Source organism: Portunus trituberculatus, chromosome 30, assembly GCF_017591435.1.
Source record: "Portunus trituberculatus isolate SZX2019 chromosome 30, ASM1759143v1, whole genome shotgun sequence".
Lineage (NCBI taxonomy): Eukaryota > Metazoa > Arthropoda > Malacostraca > Decapoda > Portunidae > Portunus > Portunus trituberculatus.
In genome coordinates this window covers 3152490-3174989 of record NC_059284.1, presented here as the reverse complement: position 1 = coordinate 3174989, position 22500 = coordinate 3152490, and the positions used below count along the sequence as shown (strand labels likewise).

The 22500-nt window shown below is 45.7% G+C and overlaps 1 protein-coding gene across 4 annotated transcripts in view; it reads right to left on the bottom strand.

The window, feature by feature from the left end:
• Positions 1-22500, bottom strand: part of LOC123510965 — a 120849-nt gene that overhangs the window by 31097 nt on the left and 67252 nt on the right. For 3 of the 4 annotated variants that reach the window (XM_045266509.1, XM_045266506.1, XM_045266510.1), the window contains one exon: positions 13624-13667. The exons of the other annotated variant lie outside the window; for it this stretch is intronic. The gene's annotated coding sequence lies outside the window, so the exon portion shown is untranslated. The remainder of the gene's footprint in view (positions 1-13623; positions 13668-22500) is intronic. 4 annotated transcript variants of the gene reach the window in all.

The window sequence follows — 22500 nt, the reverse complement described above, 5'->3', positions numbered from 1 at the left end:
AGAGAGAGAGAGAGAGAGAGAGAGAGAGAGAGCAAATGAAAAGACCAATGATGAGAGTAAGTTTCAGACACTACCCCATCTTTCTCTCTCTCTCTCTCTCTCTCTCTCTCTCTCTCTCTCTCTCTCTCTAATAGAGCGTAATATAGATGACAAGGTTAAATCACGTTACGGGCAACGAGAGAGAGAGAGAGAGAGAGAGAGAGAGAGAGAGAGAGAGAGAGAGAGAGAGAGAGGCACAGATGACTCATAACCCTCAAAGTGTTGCCATTAATAAAGTAAATGAGAATTATTGAAGTTTGTCCGCCATCTTGTTCTCCCATCATACACACACACACACACACACACACACACACACACACACACACACACACACACACACACACACACACACACACACACACACACACACACACACACACACACACACACACACACACACACACACACACACACACACACACACACACACACACACACACACACACACACACACACACACACACACACACACACACACACACACACACACACACACACACACACACACACACACACACACACACACACACACACACACACACACTATGTAAATTTGTAATGAAGTTGAGAAAGGGCATGAGAAAATATTTCGTGAAAAAGCCGGAGGAGAAAGAGAAAAATGAGAGAGAGAGAGAGAGAGAGAGAGAGAGAGAGAGAGAGAGAGAGAGAGAGAGAGAGAGAGACAGGCCTAGGCGATCAAAGGGAGCCCGCCAATTCCCTGAAGAGTAGCGATGAAGGGGAAAAATATTATATGATGTGCCGTCTCGTCTCCTCGGGGAAGAAAATGCTCTGCTTTATGGCCGGGGTGTGAGGCGCCCCTGGGAGACTCCACGGGGGGCGCCTGGGGTGAGGGGAGACTCAATGAGGAGAGGGGAGGGGAGGGGAGGGATGGGAGAGAAAGAGAAGGGTGTGTGATGTGTGTGGGTGGGAAGAGAGAGAGAGAGAGAGAGAGAGAGAGAGAGAGAGAGAGAGAGAGAGAGAGAGAGAGAGAGAGAGAGAGAGAGAGAGAGAGAGAGAGAGAGAGAGAGAGAGAGAGAGAGAGAGAGAGAGAAAGAGAGAGAGAAAAGAGAGAGAGAGAGAGAGAGAGAGAGAGAGAGAGAGAGAGAGAGAGAGAGAGAGAGAGAGAGAGAGAGAGCTGCCAACTGTATTACTAACCACGAGGGAGAGAGGAGGGAGTGGAGGAAAGGAGAGGACAGGACATCACGACGCGGAAGGGAAAAGTGGAGGAGGAGGAGGAGGAGGAGGAGGAGGAGGAGGAGAGGGAGGAAAAAACGAGAGGACCAGAAAAAGGAGGAGGAAAAACTAAATAAAAACACGAGATTCCTAAAAATTTAAGGAAGACTTGGAAAGGAAGAAGAGGAAATAAAAATGAGGAAGAAATGTACCCTGAATCCTCCTCCTCCTCCTCCTCCTCCTCCTCCTCCTCCTCCTCCTCCTCTTCCTCCTCCTCCTCTTCCTCCTGACGACGACACACACACTTGTTGAGTCTCTAGGGACGCAACGAAAGCGAGAGAGAGAGAGAGAGAGAGAGAGAGAGAGAGAGAGAGAGAGAGAGAGAGAGAGAGAGAGAGAGAGAGAGAGAGAGAGAGAGAGAGAGAGAGAGAGAGAGAGAGAGAGAAATAAATATATAAATGAAAAAAAAAACAAAAATAGATAAACAATAAAAAAAACTCAAATAGAAAAAAACAAATAAACAAACAAACAAACACACGACTCAAAAACTTTCACCATTAAGTGAGAAAAGCGATTCGCAAACAGTGACACAAAAAGTTAGCACACACACACACACACACACACACACACACACACACACACACACACACACACACACACACACACACACACACACACACACACGACTTGAGTTCAACGTCTCAAAGGGAATTGTTGAGAGAGAGAGAGAGAGAGAGAGAGAGAGAGAGAGAGAGAGAGAGAGAGAGAGAGAGAGATAAGGAAGATGTTTGGTCATGGAAGCGTGAAAGAGGACAGGGGCACGATTAAGTGAGGACAATAGAGGAGGAGGAAGAGGAGGAGGAGGAGGAGGAGGAGGAAGAGGAAGAGGAAGAGGAAGAGAAGAGGAGGAGGAGGAGGAGGAGGAGGAGGACAGTTATGAGGAAAGACTTGATTTGTTTTCAGGAAATGTCGAACAAGGTTTAGAGAATACAGGATAAGGAGGAGGAGGAGGAGGAGGAGGAGGAGGAGGAGGAGGAGGAGGAGGAGGAGGAGGAGGAGGGCATAAGTAATGGCAGAGACCACATGTTACCCACCAATATAAGGTCTTCCTCCTCCTCCTCCTCCTCCTCCTCCTCCTCCTTCTCCTCCTCCTTTAATATTCGTCCTTCTCATCTGTCTCATATCCTCCTCCTCCTCCTCCTCTCCTCTCCATAATCTTCCTTTATTCAACAGTGGCCTTTCATAATATTTTTTAGTATACATGTTTAATCTCTTCCCTTCCTTCATTCCTTAATTCTTCTCTTCCTCCTCCTCCTCCTTCTCCTACCATCACTCACCACCTGATGCATAATCGATAGAATGTGTGATGAGTGTGGTGGTGGTGGTGGTGGTGGTGGTGGTGGTGAGGAGGAGGAGGAGGAGGAGGAGGAGGAGGAGGAGGAGGAAACGAGGCTGCCAGACGGTCGTAAACACACTTTAATCAGGAATATTTATAACAGAGTCACGCAAAAATTAGTGGCAGGCGATATGAGTGGGGTATTACTTCTTACACACACACACACACACACACACACACACACACACACACACACACACACACACACACACACACACAGACTCACATATAAAACTAAACGGTTGATATTACAATGCTAAAAAGGTATGAAGCTTACACACACACACACACACACACACACACACACACACGTGCCGGGAATACCAATCACTCACAGGCCGGTGGTTGAGTGTTGAGGGACACGCGAGGAATCTGATCAAGTTAATTATGACAAGTTCAACTCCCTGTGTCTTTCATGCACCGCACCACTCACGCCCCACTTCCTCTCTCCTGTGTCTGTGTGGCTGTCTATACTCCTCCATGCCCTCTCATCTTCCCGCAGCCTATGTGTCTGTCTGTGTCTATAGCTTGTATTCTTAACCTCTTCTGCATTTCACCTCTATTTCAAAAAGCTTTATTTAAATCTACACGCTTTTTAAGGTGTTTTTATGGTTCTAAAGGCAGATTGATGAAATTTCTGTATTATTAATTGGGGAAACACTTGAAAACCCCGCTAGTCATTTCTGTGACCTTGGAAAGTCGTAAAAGAGAGAATGGCATTTTTTAAGATGTTTTTACTGTTTTTGAGGCAAAGTGACAAGATTTCCACATAATTAATTGGAGACACATTCTTGAAAATCCCGCCAGTCATCTCTGTGGGCCTTGAAAATAGCCGATGTGAGAGAACAGAGCGTGTCTGAATACGGGCCTATATCTGTGTGTGTGTGTGTGTGTGTGTCGGTGCATCTGTGGGTAATCTGGCATAGTGTTCGGTCATCAGCGGGGATCAGCGTGCGGGACAAAGGGTCATATTGTGTTTTGCCGGTGTTCCATTCACAGGAAGCAGCGCGCCTTGTTTTGTGGCCGGCAATCTCCTTCCCTAATCCCCGAGCGCTATTCAAGACGCCAGGAGGTACTGTCTAATTGCTTCCACCTGTGTTGCCTCTTTCCTTACTGCCACCTGAAAAATAGTGATTTGCTCTTACATACGAGTGTTTGTTCCTAAAGTGAAGGGCTGTGTTTGTATAATGGTGAATACTGCAGCGAGAAAACAGTTCCTTACTCTCATATTCCCGTGTTTGGTGCTAAAGAAATGCGTTCTGTACAGATTTTTTTTTAGATAATTCTTGTTGTTTCATCCGCTCCGTGACGCTTTGAGTGGCCAGAAACACAATAACTGCCATTCTATTTTATGTAAGAGAGGAAAAATGGCCAAGGGCAACAAAACGAAAGAAAAGGCCTGCTTATTTGCCAGTCCCCTTGCTGGTCCAAAAGGGCTAGCCAAAATAAAGGGATAAATGTCTTGAAGTCTCCCTCTTAAATGAAATCAAGTCATAGGAAGTTGGAAATGCAGAAGCAGGTAAGGAGTTCCAGAGTTTACCAGAGAAAGGTTACAAGCATTCCATCAAGCATTAGTCAGGGAAAACTCGTCTGAACACTAACCTCCAACACAACACTTCACAAAACTTGAGAGACACAAGTGAGTATTCAGAAACGCTTTGTTCTTTCACCACATCTGTTTTGTAAGGCCACAGACATGATTAGAAGGGTTTTCAAGAGTGTTCTTCTAGTTAATAATGCAGAAATCTTGTCAATCTGCCTCGAGAACTTCAAAACCATCTTGAAAAAATACTCGTGAAATTCATATGAAAGCTTTTTGAAATAGTTGAGGTGAAGCACAGAAGTGTTTGAGAATACGAGGCAAACACATGTCGATCCAAGAAGTGACATGACAGAGGGAAGAGTCACCTCACTCACACCACTTCCACTAATCAACGTGTCAGCAGTACACAACAAAAACACAACAAAAACACGAGAAAAACACGAGTAAAACAAGAACACAAAAACAACAAGGCAATTCTGTAAAAGCTGGGACCGCCGTGGTACAGTGGAACCATGCGTGCTTTGAGGTCCGAGGGGTCTCCAAGCGCACGGGTTCGAATCCTGTCCACGGTCCGAGTATAGGTTGGGCTTACTCACTCGGGGCAACGGTTTCCTAGCGGGTGGGCTTTGAGATAAGAGGTACCACAAAAAGTATCTCCTTTAGCCCATAAATTTCCGTGAAAAACCCACATGGTAGAAATAAAAAAAAAAAAAAAAGCAACACCGGTGACCCGAACTGACCAACACGCAATCAAGTCCTCCTCAAGCCTGGCTAATCCTGATCACTAATCCCTAATCCTTATTCCTAATCCTGATCCTCACTCGCTGGATGAAGGGAGAACGAGGGAAAAGGAAGGAGGGACGAGAGGGAAGAGGAGAGAAGGGGAAGGATGAGGGATGAGAGGGAAGAATAAGACATGAAGGAAGGACGAGAGAAAAGAAAAGGGAATGAGAGGAGAGGGAAGAAAACAGAGAGAAAATATCAAAGAGAGGGAAGGACACGGAAAAAGTAAGGGAAAAGTAAAGAAACGAGGAACGAATAATTAGAATGAGACAGAAGAGAAGGACGAGAAAGAAGGAAAAAGGATGAGAGGGCAGGGATAAAGGATGAAGAAAAGAGAGGAAAAGACAAGGGAAAACGAGGAAAAAGAAGAGGAGGAACGAGGAACGTAGAATTAGAGACAAAATGGAAATAAAAGTGGAAAAGAAGCGAGGGCGAAAGAGGAGGAAGGCTTGAATCGGTGGTGTCAGTGTGGGGAGGGCGTGGTGGCCGTGGTGGAAAGGACGTGGTGGTGAAGGACATGGCGGTTCCTGAGGGAGTAGCAAAGCCCCTTAATGGAGTGGAAATGCGCTTCACCTGACACTGCTGAAATATGGCAACCTCCTCCTCCTCCTCCTCCTCTTCCTCTTTCTCCTCCTCCTCCTCCTTAGGGCGCAGTATTTGGTAGAGTGAGAGGAAAAGGTTCTAAGGAGAGGGAAGGGCGACTGGCTAACTAACAGTGCCACTAGAGCCTTTAAATCAACAATGCCAATTTGAAGGTGCCACAATACATTCTGTCCCAGCATACCACTACCACCACCACCACCACCACCTCCTCCTCCTCCTCCTCCCGCATCTCTTCCCGCCTGGCACACGTGAGTTATCCCTGTGGTGGTGGTGGTGGTGGTGGTAGTGCAGTTTATTGTCCGCCTTTCTGAATGGTTTTCACGGCGACCTCGGAAACTGCGCTGTTAAATTTTGGTGCGAGAGAGAGAGAGAGAGAGAGAGAGGAAGAGGTTAAATGCGAACGTTAGCTGGCGCATTACCTTACTGAATCTCTCTCTCTCTCTCTCTCTCTCTCATTAAAAGAAAGGACGTTACGAGCTCCACTCACTCCTGAAAACACACACACACACACACACACACACACACACACACACACACACACACACACACACACACACACACACACACACACACACACACACACACACACACACACACACACACACACACACACACACACACACACACACACACAGTCCTACTCGAAGATCGGTCTATGAGCTCTGAGCTCGCTCCGTAATGGGGAAGACTGGCTGGGTGACCAGCAGACGACCGAGGTGAATTACACACACACACACACACACACACACACACACACACACACACACACACACACACACCGCGTAGTGTAGTGGTTAGCACGCTAGACTCACAATCGAGAGGGTCCGGGTTCGAGTCCCGGAGGCGGCGAGGCAAATGGGCAAGCCTCATAATATGTAGTCCCTGTTCACCTAGCAGTAAATAGGTACGTGATGTAACTCGAGGGGTTGTGGCCTCGCTTTCCCGGTGTGTGGAGTGTGTTGTGGTCTCAGTCCTACCCGAAGACCGGTCTATGAGCTCTGAGCTCGCTCCGTAATGGGGAAGACTGGCTGGGTGACCAGCAGACGACGTGGTGAATTACACACACACACACACACACACACACACACACACACACACACACACACACACACAAGCAGGCAGCGTTAAAAATGGGAGGCTCTTTGTCACTTTTCCCCCGGCAGGAGAAAATCCACCTTCGCTATCCGGGCGTGAAGTCTTTGTCAACGAAAAATACACAAAATACACACAAAAGGCAACCCCGCGGCGACCGACCAACGAAGGAATAATAAAAGGGGGAGGAAAATATAGCAACAACAACAACAACAACAACAACAACAACAACAACAAGAGGAAAGGTGGGGAGGAGACAACTAGGCAGAGAATAAACGAAACTATTAGGAAAATAAAAAAAAAACGAAGGAATTATGAAAGGAGAGGAAAATATGACAACAAAAACAACAAGAACAAAAAACAAGAACAAGAACAACAACAAGAGGAAAAGGAGGAAAGACAACTAGGCAGAGAATAAGACGAAACTTAGGAAAAAAAAAAAAGATTAATGAAATGGGAGGAAAATATAACAACAACAACAACAACAACAACAACAACAACAACAACAACAAGGGAAAAGACAAAAATAAGATGAAACTATTAGGAAAATTAAAAAAGAGTAAGAAAGTTATAAAAAGGAAAATAGAAAGAAAAGTATAAGACGAGCATTTTCTTTTTTTTTCTTTCTCTTTTTTTTTTACTTTATTTTTCTCAGAATCAAACTGCAAGTAATTTCGCTGAGGATGACTTTATTTTTCTCCTTTTTTTCTCTCTCTCTCTCTCTCTCTCTCTCTCTCTCTCTCTTGTTCGTTCTCTTTATAGATTATTGGTTGTCCGGCCGGTAAGTGCAGGCGGACATTATATACACCATTATAAAGCCTTACAATAGAGTTTTACGATGCAGCTTTATAATACAGCTTTACAATACAGCTTTACGATAGAGCCTTACGATAGTTTTATAATACAGACTTACGATAGATCCTTAAAATACAGCTTTACGATAGAGCTTTACAATGCAGCCTTACGATAAAGCTTGACAATACAGCTTTACAATAGAGCTTTACTATACAGCTTTACGATAGAGCTTTACAATACAACTTTTTGAAAGAGTCTTACAATGGAGCTTTATAGTTGAGCTTTATAATGCAGCTTTATAATACAGCTTTACAATACAGCTTTACAATACAGCCTTACAATTAACCTTTATAATAGAGCTTTACGATATTCAGACCTTTATAATGCAACTACGATGAATCAATATAGAGCTTTACAATACAGCTTCTCTCACCCCCCCCCACACACTCTCCCTCTTACGCTCTCACCCACTCACACCACCTCTCACTTCTGCACAAACCCTCCCAAATCCCACCCCCGCCCCGCCCAGCCTCTCCCAGCCCCTCTCAGCCCCGCACCCCCGACGCCACTTCCTGCACCCCAAAAGGACACTCCACTCCTCTCACTGTCCTCAGCTAATATCCACACACACACACACACACACACACACACACACACACACACACACACACACACATGGTATCCTTGGTTTCTGTATTTTAGTGCGTATGGAGGAGGAGGAGGAGGAGGAGGAGGAGGAGGAGGAGGAGGAGGAGGAGGAGGAGGAGGAGGAGGAGGATCAATACGGAGGCTGGACAATGTTTACTTCAGCTGGTCTTGAGAAGTCGAAAAACAGATGAGGAGGAGGAGGAGGAGGAGGAAGAGGAGGAGGAGGAGGAGGAGGAGGAATAGGAGGAGGAGGAGGAGGAGGAGGAGGAGGAGGAGGAGGAGAAGTGGAAGGAAGGAATAGAGCATTAGCAAAACGGCGAAGAGAGAGAGAGAGAGAGAGAGAGAGAGAGATAGTATAATAACAACTCATCCTCTCTATCTTTCCCTCTCTTCACCATGCGCACCACTCGAAAACTCTCTCTCTCTCTCTCTCTCTCTCTCTCTCTCAACACCTCGCCACTCTAAGGATGGGAAATATTTCACATAAATTTCAAACTCCCAGCCATTCCCGCGGCGCCGCTCCTCCTCCTCCTCCTCCTCCTCCTCCGCTGGGCTACAGATGAAAACTCTACTTTTATCGCCTATTAAAATTGCAAATCACTCACAGCTTCAGAAGAAACCAGCATTTGTGATCTCTCTTTACAAAACTGAAGGATATATGAGAGAGAGAGAGAGAGAGAGAGAGAGAGAGAGAGAGAGAGAGAGAGAGAGAGAGAGAGAGAGAGAGAGAGAGAAAATGGCCTACGTGCATATTTACACAGTCAACAATCAAAGTAGGAGTCAATATTGCCGTAGTCTCGGGCGCCCCACCTGCAGAAGGCCCCTGTGGAGGAAAAACCCGCTTCGCTGCCACCAGGGGTAGGAAAGGCGCCGCGCTGACACACACACACACACACACACACACACACACACACACACGCCATTCTTAACAGTTACAATATAGAAGGAACACAGAAGCAACATCAATAGAGTTACAGGTACTAGTAAAAGGTACAGGATAAGGCTACACGGTACAGTGGATAACCGGTACAGGTGCAGGGACTAGGGAGTAATGGGTAGGTACAGGACAAGGGTTACAGGTACAGCACAGGTACTGGTATAAATAGTTGCAAGAATACAGGTAAAGTACTCAACGCTCACCTTTCACCACCAACAATTGCCGTGAGAACCAAAACAATAGAGTCTGCTGGGGCTTTTTTTCAACTCTCACTGCTACTCTCTCTCTCTCTCTCTCTCTCTGGACCCGCATAGCCTCCCCCCTTTGCTTCTTCCTTCCTCCCCGGTTCCTCCCAGTGCCTCCCCCGCCCCTGTGGTTCCCGAGAGAGACTCCTAAGCCCCCGATAGCGGCCTTCCGTCTGGGCGTCTCGTTAAAGCAGACCTCCAGAACGTGCCTGTGACAGCCTCTATTTCTCTTTTGTGTGTCGCCTTCAATACTTTTTCCCTCCCCTTCTCCTCCCTCCTCCTCCTCCTCCTCCTGCCGTGCCCTCCTTCGCTCTTGTCCCAGTGAACTCCTGGAATACTCTAATTCAAAGGGACATTGTTGAAATCTGGAAACGAGAAAAGCACGAAACGCTGGAAATTTGTGATGTGAAATGTGAAGCCGCGTCACTCATTGTAACCTAACCTAACCTATCCTAACCTATCCTAACCAAACCTAACCTAACCTAATTTAACCTATCCTTATCTAACCTAACCTAACCTAACCTAACTTAACCTAACCTAACCTATCCTATTCTAACCCAACCAAACCTAATCATACGTAATTAAGAAGGATGGGGACTAAGTGTCTGTCTGTCTGTCTGTCTGTCTGTCTGTTTGTCTGTCTGTCTGTCTGTCAATCTGGCTACCTGTCTGTCTGTATGTATGTATGTCTATCTCTCTGTGACTACATCTTGTTTTGTCTGTCTGTCTGTCTGTCTATCTGGCCATCAGTCTGTATGTATGTATGTCTTATCTCTGTGACTATATCTCGATTTCTGTCTGTCTGTGTCTGTCTGTCTATCTGGCTATCTGTCTGTCTGTCTGTCTGGCTATCTGTTTGTCTGTCTGTCTGTCTGTCTGTCTATCTGGCTATCTGGTCTGTCTGTATGTATGTCTATCTCTGTGACTGCATCTCGTTTTCTGTCTGTCTGTCTGTCTGTCTGTTTGTGTCTGTCTGTCAGTCTGCGCCTCTCTCATCTCTTACTCTCCACTCCCTCACAAAGCATCCATTATTTCCTTCTTTACGTTAAAATTTCCTTCTTTCTTTCCTTTCTCTCCTCTCCTCCAAGTCTCCCTCCTCCTCCTCTCCTCTCCTCCTAGTCTTCCTCCTCCTCCTCTCCTCTCCTCCAAGTCTTCCTCCTCCTCCTCTCCTCCTAGTCTTCCTCTTCCTTATCTCCTGCATTACTTCACTCCGTTTCCTCTTTCGTTATTTTCCTAGTTTTCTTCTTATCTCTTGTCTGCCGCTTGACCTACGCCCTCTCTCTCTCTCTCTCAAGGAAGGAAGGAAGGAAGGAAGGAAGGAAGGAAGGAAGGAGGAGGAGGAGGGAGGAGGAGGAGGAGGAGGGAGGGAGGGAGGGAGGGAGGGAGCAAGAAAGGAAGGAAGGAAGGAAGGAAGGAAGGAAGGAAGGAGGGAAGGAAGGAAGGGAGGAAGGTTTCTACTTACCACCAACTGTGTTCCCTCCCACAACCATCAGAAGGAGGAGGAGGAGGAGGAGGAGGAGGAGGAGGAGGAGAGGGAGGAAAAAGAGGGAAAAAATTGACACAAGCTTCGTTTTAAAAGTTCAACAAAAAGCATCTCGAAGTAACTATCCTCTCTCTCTCTCTCTCTCTCTCTCTCTCTCTCTCTCTCTCTCTCTCTCTCTCTCTCTCTCTCTCTCTCTCTCCCATTACCGACACCCCGACACACACCAAAGACACACCATACTTAAATATTTAGCAGGTCCAGTGCGTAAGAAGAGGAGGAGGAGGAGGAGGAGGAGGAGGAGGAGGAGGAGGAGGAGGAAGAAGAAGAAGAAGAGGAACACTATGTTTTATTTTTTGATCTTCCTTAATTTAGGAGGAGGAAGTGGTGGCCAGCAAAAGGAAGTGTGTAGTTATGAAGAGGAGGAGGAGGAGGAGGAGGAGGAGGAGGAGGAGGAGGAAGTGGAGTGCAAGGATATGTATTAGGAAGGCAAAATAAAAGAAAAAGAATAAAATAATGAGGAAAATCGTGTGTGTGTGTGTGTGTGTGTGTGTGTGTGTGTGTGTGTGTGTGTGTGTGTGTGTGTGTGGTTCCAGGTAAGGGAGGAGCCGGCCTCTAATTACAGGTGTGTAATGTCACGAAGTCCTCATTAGTACACCTGGGCGAGGCGGCAATGACAGGTGTGTTTTGTCACCTTCCACGTAACAGAGAGAGAGAGAGAGAGAGAGAGAGAGAGAGAGAGAGAGAGAGAGAGAGAGAGAGAGAGAGAGAGAGAGAGAGAGTATATATCCCCCTATGAATTTCTTAGTAATGCCAACAGTGATTGTATCTCGTCAAATATAAAGAAGACGTATTTGAGGAAGAAAAAAGTCGAGATTTCTTTTTTTTTTCTACCCCAAAACACAAGAACATTTTAAGAAACCTGTATTAATTAGATAGACTTCCCTGTGTGTGTGTGTGTGTGTGTGTGTGTGTGTGTGTGTGTGTGTGTGTGTGTCGCTTTTTTGGTGAAATATTACTAATAAGAACGTGAATAATGAGAGAGAGAGAGAGAGAGAGAGAGAGAGAGAGAGAGAGAGAGAGAGAGAGAGAGAGAGAGAGAAAAAACTTGGATTCAATCAAGAGATAAATATGAAAAGAGGAAGGCAGGAAATGAATATGATGTTAATTAAAAGGCATAAACTTGCACTAATGAAATAATCACGGTTGTCATAGAGAGAGAGAGAGAGAGAGAGAGAGAGAGAGAGAGAGAGAGAGAGAGAGAGAGAGAGAGAGAGAGAGAGAGAGAGAGAGAGAGAGAGAGAGAGAGAGAATTACGAATATATTGTCTCATCTTTATTGCTGAACTACGGAAAATTTTAAAGATTGGATTGTGAAAAGTTGAAAAAATAATGAAATAATGACTTGTAAATAGTGAGAGGAAGGTTCTCTCTCTCTCTCTCTCTCTCTCTCTCTCAGCTTCTTGAAGTGATAACCGTGAAAAAGATTTGTTATGGTGCAGTAAAAGAGACACACGATGAAGCTTAGGTGGTGAAGCCATGTGTGTGTGTGTGTGTGTGTGTGTGTGTGTGTGTGTGTGTGTGTGTGTGTGTGTGTGTGTGTGTGTGTGCGAGCGTTCATCCTCGAAATCCAAGGTTACTGAAGGACGCATACACACACACACACACACACACACACACACACACACCAATGTTCCCCACACACGCGTCAGCCCGTCACGCCTTCCACACAAACACAGCATTTCAAAACAAACAAAAAAGACACAAATTACATCTTTAACTTGAAAGTACAACGTGTGTGTGTGTGTGTGTGTGTGTGTGTGTGTGTGTGTGTGTGTGTGTGTGTGTGGTCCAATAACCTCAAATTATACAGTATATTATATAACGAAACACGAGGCGATAAATTACCCAGAAAATTGCACTTCCTGCTGAGAGAGAGAGAGAGAGAGAGAGAGAGAGAGAGAGAGAGGACACTTCCCTTCTCACGAGACCACGAGATATTTCAACAAGACACTTTGGAGAGACAATAACACGAGAGAGAGAGAGAGAGAGAGAGAGAGAGAGAGAGAGAGAGAGAGAGAGAGAGAGAGAATTTTGGGGAGACTTCACAAGGGAGGTCAGGAGAGGAGGAGGAGGAGGAGGAGGAGGAGGAGGAGGAGGAGGAGGAGGAGGAGGAGGACGCTAAAAGCACAATATTACGAGACCGTTAACATTTTCCGCCAAGAATTAAGGAGGAGACTACAATATGTGCTAAGTAAAGTGAGGAGGAGGAGGAGGAGGAGGAGGAGGAGGAGGAGGAGGAGGAGGAGGAGGAGGAGGAGGAGGAGGTAGGAAGAAAGAATACATGAAGGGAGGGAAGGGGAAAAAAAGAGAGCATTTTCTGAGCTAGGGAAATGTGAAGAGGGAAGGGAAAAGTGGAGAGAAGTTAAGTAGCGTAGAGAGAGAGAGAGAGAGAGAGAGAGAGAGAGAGAGAGAGAGAGAGAGAGAGAGAGAGAGAGAGAGAGAGAGAGAGAGTGTGTTTCATGACTACAGTAACAAGTATTGACATAAAACAAAACAATAAAAACACGATGAATGAATGAAAACACGTAAAACTAAATTGTACTCCATAATTCATAACACACACGGACACACGCACACGCACACACACACACACACACACACACACACACACACACACACACACACGCCTCTGTCTGTACAACGACCCCAAGTTTCCTGAAGACAGCTCAACAGGAAGTCAGCAAAGGTATGTACTGTATCTATCTATTTATCTATCTTTCTGTCTATCTATCTATCTATCTATCTATCTGTCTATCTATCTATCTATCTATCTATCTATCTATCTATCTGTCTATCTATCTCTTTATCTGTCTATGTATCTACTCACCTGGTGTCAGCGTCCAGCCCGCCAGGAAGGTCCCTCCGCCGCGCCTGTGCAGGAGAAGCAGAGAGGAAATGAGCGTTGGTGTGCTGTGAAGTATTGCTCGCTAACTCTGCCACACTCAACCTTTAAACTTATCCTCTAGTCTTCAGTGGCCAGGGGTGTGTGTGTGTGTGTGTGTGTGTGTGTGTGTGTGTGTGTGTGTGTGTGTGTGTGCGTATGTGTGTGTGTGTGTACCAGTGTGGGTGTTGACTGTACGTGTATACCTGTGAAGATACACCTAGAGAAATATTACTCGCTAACTCATCAAGACTCAAGCTTTACACTTCTCCTTTGCTCTTCTTCACAGCTTCACTGCTTCACTGGTCTCTCTCTCTCTCTCTCTCTCTCTCTCTCTCTCTCTCTCTCTCTCTCTCTCTCTCAGCACGATGAATGAAAGTGATTGGTGGAAACAGCCGGGTGTCTCCTATAGTGACTGCCACTGTCACGGGTACACACGATGGCTACACACTAATGTATTGTCTTAAGGCGGCGTCACACTAGCACTTTTTCCGTCGTCTCAGGCGATTTCCGTCGTCTTTTTACTCTTCTGTCAACTCTTTCCGTCGTCTTGAGTCAGACGGAACGCATCGTTTTCGTCTAGCGCCAATTTTTAGTCAAAATAAGAACTATGGTTTCTAATCAACATTTTTGTTAAAAAAAATTTAAATGAGTTGATGAATATATATTTGTATACATATTTTTTTTCTTTTAGCCTAGCAATGAAAAGTTCCTCAGTTGTTTGTGTTACATTTCCAGAGGAGTGCAAATGTGCGACGTTTTTTAATATTTCCAAGGCAACTTCCAAGTAGCTGGCCAAGATGAGCAGTGGACAAAACACACTGACGAATTTCTCATAGAGAGCATTAGAGGTCACCGTTGCCTTTGGGATCACAGAACAGCTGATTACATTATAAGGTGCAAAAAAGCCGCGGCTTGCTGGGGTGAATGAGGAGCCATGTTTGTTTACAATCGACAAGCGCGGCAAAGGCGGAAGCAAGCTTGTGTGTGACGGCCACCGTCTGCAAAAGTTGACAGTCGTCACAAAATTGACAGAAAAAGAAGACGGAAAAGTGCTTTAGTCAGAAACGCTCTGCTCTCTCACCACGACTATTTTCTAAGGCCACAGAGATTATTAGCGGGGTTTTCAAGAGTGTTTCCTCTGTTAATAGTGCAGATATCTTGTCACGTTGCCTCTAGAAACGTAAAAAAAAAATAAATAAATAAAAAAATATATATATATATATATATATATATATATATATATATATATATATATATATATATATATATAAACTTAAATAAAGCCTTTTGAAATAATGGAGGTGAAGCACAAAGTGATTGAGAATACGAACCTATTTTTATTGATATGTCATTCTAAGATTACTTTTCTCCCCTTCCTTGTTAATTTACGCGTGGTGGTGGTGGTGGTGGTGGTGGTGGTGGTGAGGGAGTGTATCATGAAGCTCTACAAGCCGTGGTTCAGTACGTATCCTCGAGTCCCGTGGCCCGCCAGCCTCATCTAGATACGGTACCTTTTAATATCTGGACCATTCTGTCAAGGAAGGGCCACTTTTTTCCTTCCCTCTCGTGAACCACCGACTCTGAAGCAGCCACGAGGGTTCATAACTTCCTATCTCACCGCCCACGCCCTCCCTCCCCTTCCCCTCCACCCCTCCTCCCTCCGCCTCCGCCACCGCCTTGGATGTCTCGATATTAAACAAAAATGCCGCGATCCGACCACTTGCCAAGGACGCCTTCAGACATCCTCCTCCTCCTCTTCCTCCTCTTTACTCTTTCTCGCAATTTTCCTCCTCCTCCTCTTTCCTCTTACTCTTCCTGCAGTTTTCGTCCTCCTCCTCTCCCTACTTCATCATTATCACCGTTTCCTCAGTGTTTACTCAGCCATGTTACTGCTTTGCTTCCTCCAAGCCTTAATGAAGCGTTGCGGTGACAGAACAGGGAGACCACCACCATCACCGCCTCCGCTACCACCACCTCCACCACCACCACCACCGTCAGCACTGGTCTTCTTCGCCTCGCCGCCTCGCCATCCGTCAGGGCGGCAATAGTGTGCGGGATTTGCGGCAGCAGCGTGCAGCGTGAAGGTGGCGAGGGAGGCGAGTCGTGAGCAGAGTGGCGGGACACACACACACACACACACATACACACACGTATTCTGAAACACTGCTATTTCCCTCTCTCTCTCTCTCTCTCTCTCTCTCTCTGCAAATTCTCTTCTCTCCCTCTCTTCTATTCAAATTCTTTCTTTTTCTCTTCCTCGTTGTCCTCCTCCTCCTCCTCCTCTTGTTTTCAATATCCTCCTTTCTTTTCTTCTACACTACTTCAAGCAATTCCTCCTCTTCCTTTTATTTACTTCTTTCCTTCCTCCTCCTCCTCCTCCTCCTCCTCCTCCTCCTCCTCCTCCTCCTCCTCCTCCTCCTATGAGACCCTTCACATTCTCTCAACTACAGAAGAAGAGTAGTCCAGTGAAAATAGTCTCTCTCTCTCTCTCTCTCTCTCTCTCTCTCTCTCTCTCTCTCTCTCTCTCCTCTCTCCTCCCACACACACACACACACACACACACACACACACACACACACACACACACACACACACAAGCACATTAAAGTCCTCAAAATGAACTTGGCCACAAAACACAACTTTGAGCATTGTGTTCTGTTGATAATGCCTCCTCCCCCCTCTCTCTCTCTCTCTCTCTCTCTCTCTCTCTCTCTCTCAGTTATAATTATATGATTACTACATCGAATCTTCAAACAAACAATTCTGACTCATTATCTATACTGGGAGTCTGTGTGTCTGTGTGTGTGTGTGTGTGTGTGTGTGTGTGTGTGTGTGTGTGTGTGTGTGTGTGTGTATGTTTGACTTCATCTATAAATAAACAAGTCGCAGCCAGAGAGAGAGAGAGAGAGAGAGAGAGAGAGAGAGAGAGAGAGAGAGAGAGAGAGAGAGAGAGAGAGAGGACCTTAGTATCAATCTTTCAAGAAAACGTGTCATTTTAATCCTCCTCCATTTCCTCCTCCTCCTCCTCCTCCTCCTCCTCCTCCTCCTCCTCCTCCTCCAGCACCACAGCACATCATAAAACATCACACACTTCAGAAAATTAAAGCTTAGGAAGTGTTGACAGCATGACAGCTTAGCCAGCTTAGCCTAACGTAGCAGAGGGAGGGAGAGAGAGGGAGAGGGAGAGAGAGAGGGAGAGGTAAGGCGGTGAGAGCAGTAAAGGGGAAGAGTATACACCTATTAGTGAGAGTAAAGGGAGAGTAAGGGTGGCGTAGACTTTTACAAGCTTATGTTCAAGTTATACCCGGGAGAGGGAGGAACACAAGGGAACACAAAGGAACACACCACCACCAGCAGACTTTTTGGCCCCTTTTACCTTGAAGAATGTGATAAAAGGAGATGTCAATGAATAAATAAATAGATAAATAAGTAAATAAATAAATAAATGAGAGGAAAGGAGACAAAGAAAACGGAAGAATATATAAAAAAAAAGAAAGAGAGGAAGAAGAGATGAAAGGAGAAAAAAAGAGAGAACAGAGAAAAAGTAAATTAAGGATAAAAAAAAGAGAGAAGAATGGAAGAGGAAAGGAAGAAAGGAAGAGAGAGAAGACATGAGAATAACTGCTTGGGACAAAGTTATTCCAGCAAGAAGAAGAAGCAGAAGAAGCAGAAGAAGAAGAAGAAGAAGAAGAAGAAGAAGAAGAAGACAAGGAGGAGGAGGAAGAAGACAAGGAGGAGGAGGAGGAGAGCCGCAGCGAATGGCCCGAAGACTCAAGAGGAGGAGGAGGAGTACAAGGAAAAGGAAGAGGAAGAGGAGGAGGACGAGGAGGAAGAAATTAGGATGACAAAAGCGAAGAAGAGAGAAGGATGAAGAGGTAACTAATTAAAAGGCGGACACAAGGGTGACTTCCTGGCGCCGCTTTGATCTGGATTTTTGTGAGCAGATGACGAGGAGGAGGAGGAGGAGGAGGAGGAGGAGGAGGAGGAGGAGGAGGAGGAGGAGGAGGAGTTTCATGTAAGGCTCTCCACACAGGTTAGGTGGAGGTAACAAGAAAGTACTAGAGAAAAAAACAACAACAACTAGAAGTCTCAGATATCCGTACACGTGTCCGGATAACTGAGGGGAATTACCGGTCCACAGGTGAGGAGGGAGATGGTGTCCGGATCTATGGTGAATAATTACAGGTAAGTGAAGCACGTCCGGCCAGGTACACCCACGCCACCTAGCCATTACGGATCCGGATAACTGGAACCCTCGATAAATGAACTGCCCACACGGTACCTCCTAATTAAGGCACACGGGGTAATGAGGGAGAGAGGGAGAAAGGGAGAGAGGGAGAGAGGGAGAGGAGCGGCCGTGTTAACATAATGAGGGAATATTTACGAGCGGGAACTCTACAGAAGCTCATTCCATAAATAACAATTTGGACAGTACCACCACCATCACCACAGCCACCACCACCACCACCACCGCCACCGCTACCACCACCACTGCCACCACCGCCGCGCCGCCACGATGATGTGTTGGGGGTTGGGGGAGAGGGAAGAGGGGAGAGAGGCATGACACTGACTACTACTACTACTGTTACTACCACTACTACTACAATTACTACTACTACTACTACTACTACTACTACTACAGTTACTACTATTACAACTACTACTATTACTACTGCTACTACTACTACTACTACTACTACTACTACTACTACTACTACAACTACTTCTACTACTACTACTACTACTACTGCTGCACTACTACTACTACTACTACTACTGCTGCTACTACTACTTGCACACTCACTACTACTACCACTATTACACATTATCTACTACTACTACTACTACTACACTACTGCACTACTACTACTACTACTACTACTACTACAATTACTCCTACAAGAACAACAACAACTACTACTACTACTACTACTACAATTACTACTATTACTACAATTACTCCTACAAGAACAACAACAACTACTACTACTACTACTACTACTACAACTACTACTACTACTACTACTAACAACTACTACTACTACTACCTAAACCATACTAAACACAATGTAAGAGGAAGGAAAACAAAGAACAAATAGAGACCGTAATTTAAGATAAACAAGGAGACACATTGAGAACAGGAAACAAATAAATGCAATAATGAAAAGAGCCGCCCGATGAATGAAAACAAAGCAAACACAGAGGCAAACATAATGACACCACACCAAACAATAACAAACACGAACCAAGAGAAGAATAGAGACAAAATATTCGCCAGACAATAAGAACAAAGGCAAAGGAGGAGGAGGAGGAGGAGGAGGAGGAGGAGGAGGAGGAGGAGGAGGAGGAGGAGGAGGAGGAGGAGGAGGTGGAGGAGGTAATTAATACAACTATTACTACAACTTCGGTATATAAAAAAATTGTTTGAATATATCTGAATCTCTCTCTCTCTCTCTCTCTCAGGTGTGTCCAGGTGTGGGCGCGGGAGTAATGGCAGGAAGGCACACTGATGTCCACTCTCTGTCAACACCACGCCGCCCCACACCCCGCTGACTGACGACTGCACCGCTGCTATGTCACCACCGCCACCACCACCATCCTACACACACACACACACACACACACACACACACTAACTCATGTACGTAATGATTTAAATACCTATAATGTATGTACACGTGGCGCTTTGGCAAACACACACACACACACACACACACACACACACACACAGGTAAACACACGTACACACACGCACATTACCCACACGCACATGTTATAGTTTAGGTACTCACACGCACATAGAGAGAGAGAGAGAGAGAGAGAGAGAGAGAGAGAGAGAGAGAGAGAGAGAGAGAGAGAGAGAGAGAGAGAGAGAGAGAGAGAGGGCTTATTATGAGACGCGAGTTATGACACATTTCAAACGAGACGCGAACCGAAGCGACCGAAAAGAGAAAAAGAGAAAAAAAAAATAAAAACACGCTCAGTAATGAAAAAAAAAAAAAAAAAATCCATTGGTGCAGTTAAGTATGCCAATTACATCTGACATACGGCCTCTCTCTCTCTCTCTCTCTCTCTGATCCAATGTGCCAATAAGGACCAATGACTGGGTTCGTTTCTCTCTCTCTCTCTCTCTCTCTCTCTCTCTCTCTGGTAGTATACAAAGGATGAGTCAATATTGTGAGTCATGTATGAGTGAGTGTGTATTCTGATAAGTCTACGTGTGTGTGTGTGTGTGTGTGTGTGTGTGTGTGTGTGTGTGTGTGTGTGTGTGTGTGTGTGTGTGTGTGTGTGTGTGTGTGCGCGTGGCCAGCTGTGAGTTGATGAGTTTAATTAGTGAAGTGGTGGATTAGGTGCATCTTGTGTGAATGAGAGAGAGAGAGAGAGAGAGAGAGAGAGAGAGAGAGAGAGAGAGAGAGAGAGAGAGAGAGAGAGAGAGAGACCCCTATTACCACTACCACTTCACGGCTTAACCACAGAAAATACTCATTACCACAGCTTCGATCTTTACCACAGCTGACAGTTAGGCGGCTGTGGACTGCGGTGGGCTGTGGTGGGTGGTGGGCTGTAGTGGTAGGCGGGTGAACGGGAGATGGTGTGTGGTGTGCTGTGGTGGGCGGGTGGGCGAAAGATGGTGGGCTGTAGTGGGCGGGCGGTGGTGGGTGGTGGGTGGTGGGTGGGTTAGTGCGGACTTGAAAGGGCGAATCTTCATGTAGGAGGGTTGGATTCCATTTGGCGCTTGCCGGAGAGAGGCGGCGCGATTAAATAGACAGTGATATGACTTTCCGGCGCACGAAAAAGAGATCGGTGCGTAATCGCTGGAAGCCAATTCTCGTGTCGCTGCAGAGAGAGAGAGAGAGAGAGAGAGAGAGAGAGAGAGAGAGAGAGAGAGAGAGAATCTAATTGAGCCTTTCGTAACGGACAATACTTAAAATATTTACAAATGATAAAAAGCAACAAAAACGATGAGTAGGAGAGAGAGAGAGAGAGAGAGAGAGAGAGAGAGAGAGAGAGAGAGAGAGAGAGAGAGAGAGAGAGAGAGAGAGAGAGAGAGAGAGATAATTCTATTGAGCCTTTTCCTAACAGACATTACTTAAAATATTTGCAAATGATCAAAAAAATCATAAAACAAAAAAAAACTAAAATTGAGAGAGAGAGAGAGAGAGAAAGAGAGAGAGAGAGAGAGAGAGAGAGAGAGAGAGAGAGAGAGAGAGAGCAGAACAGGGCGATGAATACGTTGTAGACACAGACAGCAATTTAACGGCGAGATGAACAGACGATCAATATCAGTGAACAGCGGAGAGCGAGGTGCCTAAACACTGCTTCCTTGAGAGAGAGAGAGAGAGAGAGAGAGAGAGAGAGAGAGAGAGAGAGAGAGAGAGAGAGAGAGAGAAACAACAGCATCTTTACCGTGCCCCTCTCGAGACCAGTTTAATTAAGTACAAAGTGAGATGGCTGATGAGTCTAAAACTGTTAGCAGAGAGGAGACAAGAAGAGGAGGAAGGAAGAAGGAGGAAGAAGGAGGAGGAAGAAGGACTAGAAACTCACTCAAACTCACCCAAACTCACCAAGACTCAGCTGAACTCCCACAAAGTGAGCCACATTAACAGATTGCATCACACTAAGTAAATCACAGCTGCGTCCCTCAACACAGGCCAATCACTCTTAATGGAATCCTGACACCTTCACCTTCTTTCTCTTCTTCGCCCTTCCTGGAACTGACTAAATGCCACACTTAATTCATCCCCCTTCCCCTTTCCCTCCTGAATCTTCCGGGAGTTACAGTGTCTATGAGGAAGAGGAGGAGGAAGGAGAAGGAGGAAGTGTCATTCTATAGGGAGGTTTCATTGCCACCCTTAATTCATCATCCTTCCTCTTTACCCTCGTGAGTCTTGCGGGAGTTACAGTGTCTAGTGGCCGTGGGATTGTGGGAGGAGGAGGAGGAGGAGAAGGAGGAGGAGGAGGAGGATAAGGAGTCATTCTAGAAGGAGGTTTGAGAACAAGTGAAGATGTCAAAGTGGTTGGCAAATAAGGAAAGCTACACCAAATAGCAATTAAAGTATTTCACCCCTTCAGTACCATGACGTGTTTCCATATTCATTCTGCTTACTATTTGGTGATTTGATATAGCTTCAGAAATTTATGTGGGGGGGATTGAAATAGTGAAGACAGTGGCCATTAATCTTCTGACCTCCACAGACCCTTCCTAATGTCAATAAAATGGTCTAATCGTACACAAATCTCAAGGTAAAAATGTGTCCCAGTAGTGAAAGGGTTAATCGGAGAGAAATAAAGAAATAAGAAGGAAAAAAAAAAAAAACTAATATCTCCACACAAAATCACAAGGAAGCATTCAAACCAAGACTCATTTTATAGATTACGCTACACACAGCCTACACAGGAGAGAGGCTGGGGCGCTAAGGACAGGCCGTACACATAGAGCAGGCTGTAATGGCGGGCCAGAGGGAACACTGCGATGATCAGACGTGTTTATGCTATGAGTATTGGTAAAAGGTATGGCTGGGGAGCTCAAAGTACTGCTATTATCGCTGTTACTGCTACCATTACACACGTAGTAGCTCTTCGCCCTTCCACACACCCACACACCAACCACCCCCTCGTCCCCCCACACACACAGACTCTTGTTCTCAAAGGCTTGGCAGGAAAGTTAGGGCTCAGGTAACAATAACAGGTACATAAATGGACGCAGGAGAAATTTCACCTTCAAAGTCTTCAATACATCTAGAAGTGTTCCATAACGAGCCGTCAGTCAGTCAGTCAGCCAGCTAGTCTATTAGAAAGCCGGTCACTCAGCCAGAACAC